The sequence below is a fragment of the Branchiostoma belcheri genome, unplaced genomic scaffold, assembly GCF_001625305.1.
Source record: "Branchiostoma belcheri isolate BF01 breed outbred unplaced genomic scaffold, Haploidv18h27 scaffold11, whole genome shotgun sequence".
In the NCBI taxonomy this organism is placed as follows: Eukaryota; Metazoa; Chordata; class Leptocardii; order Amphioxiformes; family Branchiostomatidae; genus Branchiostoma; species Branchiostoma belcheri.
This window is the reverse complement of record NW_017802491.1, coordinates 3,779,677-3,782,323: the sequence shown is the minus strand read 5'-3', so window position 1 is coordinate 3,782,323 and position 2,647 is coordinate 3,779,677.

The window sequence follows — 2,647 nt, the reverse complement described above, 5'->3', positions numbered from 1 at the left end:
TTCGGCGCGCTTTACCTCTGTGAAATGGTGGCCCAGGTATTCGTGCCTCACATGAGGTATGACAAACACGACACGTACGCATGTGGTTCACGTAATGCTTCAGAATCGCTAGAAAAGACACATGCTTAAGGTATAAGGTTTTTGGCACAGTCAATCTTTCAACTGATTTTTATCTTTACATCCTACGTGTCTTGTGTTTCTCCATTACTTGAGGAATACTGAATATCATCAGTTCATCCTTCACGTGAAGTGACGATAAGATGTAAGTAAATTGTACCGGTGTGAAGAAATAAATCCCGGGCTGTGGAGCTGACATATCGCCTTTCCAGTCGACCTTTAGAATGCCATCGGTAGATCCGGAAAATGTTAAGCTGCAAGGTCAAGCCTTGACGGCGTCGGTAAAGAGCGGTGGTACGTTAACCCCCAGCTGACTCCCCGGTACGATTAAGCTGAAATCCCCCGCGCCAGGGCTGGGGTGACGTTACGGAGGCGGTGCAGAAAAGACGGATTACAAATCGATGTACCATAACGGTAGAAATAAAGCATCTAACACCATAGACGCAGTTAGAAGGTTAGGTATATTCGTCACCTGTAGACGCAAATCTGAGCGTTAAACGGTAAACTTCAACCTGAAGATAGCTTGAAACATCATGGCGCCTACAACGTCAGCAGACGGCTTTACCATTACAAAAGCGCACGTTGTCATTAACCTCTTAGGCCGGACACACGAGACCAGGTACAAAATGTACTGTCTGGTCGCAGACGGTTAACGTTCTGGCGAGACGAAACAATTATACCCGAACCAAAGTACCAGCGGTGTGATTGTACAAGACTAGTCGTCTTGTCCGTCGCTAGCATTGGTTCACTGAATATGTATTGGTAGACAAATAGCGACTTTTCCCCATAGACGTAGATAAAGTTTGCATAACGCATGTAGCGTCATAGGCTGTAAATGTACATGTAACTAAACGTTAGCATTGCCATCTATTGGTCTAAACTTGCGTCATTGCTACATTTGATACATCACTCATCATTAATTCACCACTTCCCCTTACCTCAGCTCCATTCAAACATCCACAAAAGGGCTATGAATTACTTTAATAGGCGTCATTACGAATAAAATGGCCCTTACATTTCGCTACGCTATTAGAAATTATGGACTACTGCAAGCGGCTTTGCGCCGAGATAAACGCAGAAAGAAATCCTCAACTGACGAATGGACTTCATTAAAAGTTCTGCAAACTGACCACCAGGCCCATGGAAATAGCCTTATTTGTTCTGATGGGCCCTGAATCTGGTAATGTTGTCATTGAATGAAAACGCATGTCACCCATCTGTGTTATAACTAGGACAGGAAGAGTGGGTAAATTAATGGCATCATGTATCCGTCGTCTGTATTGGTGATGTTTTCTCATGACGCGAGTTTGTGTAGTGAATCGTGACTTTTCGCGGCGGTTATACATTAGTTTTACATCTATTCAACTTAATCTTATTATCGTACCGTTAGAGTACTTGGGTAGTGAATGGGCAATTGACGATTAGCGCAAATCGTCTGAAATCATCAACCATTAGATTACATCACGCTCAAAAATTAACGCCGATTCAAAAGAAAAAACGGTGTCTTTTCTATATCTTTCCCCTTTCAATCTGTTTGACAAAAAGAAAAAAAAATTATTATCTCCTGTTCACCATTGTAACGTAGACTTAGGAATCTGGACTGGAGATCTAAAAGCAATTAAAAAGGCACTGACTTGATTTAAAATGTTAGCCTTTTAACAATTAGCGTGCCTATGCACTACGTTAGCACTGGCAGTAAGTTGTGTAGTGTTTCACCGTTTATGTACAGAAGACGAACGTTTCATTACCCCGGGAAGAACGGTTCTGTTCTCGGTCGATGTTTGTTCGCTCGCAGCTGTAACTCACGGTAGGCTGGACGGATTTTTTGGGGACTCGGTTGGTACCTTTTTCTCTCCTTACTTACACAAGAACAACATCTTGCCTTTACAAAATCTAACATACTGCAACTCACTGACCAACCTATACAAATCTTTCATCAATTATCACCAGAGGAGTGTAGGTGTAATGTTTGAAACAATTTCCTGGCTAGTGACAGCTTGTTGACATTTCAATTGAGATCCAGTGCGCATAGTGTAACGGCTGGAACAAGATAACTAAATTTAGTGCACGTCATGCAGTGATGAGATGATCCGGCTGAGGAAGTTTAAGTCTTGGTGCAATGGTAGCAGATGATTGGCCTGCCTATCCAATATCCGTGTAATTGTGTGTGGGATTTCCATGTTAGCTGCTTCTTTCACATAAATCTTTCATGCCTTTTTCAACTCATCGCAGAGTCTTTATATGTTGGCCTCGTGTTAAGACACTAAAGCCTTTCAGACTGATTGTAACTGTGCACACAGTGGATAGAGTGAACCTTTCATATTAGCAGATATGCGGTATCTTATAACAGTTAATGATCGGTGGTTGAAATTTGAATTTGAAAGAACAGTGCCTAGATCCTACCGCGGAGTTTGGAATTCAAAGTTGTACCGACTTTCTCACAACTGTTGCTACTAAAGGTTTATTAGTCAAGATATCTGTACCGACAACTCAAAAGGCTCGTACGATGTATCAGCGCCCGAGGCAGTGT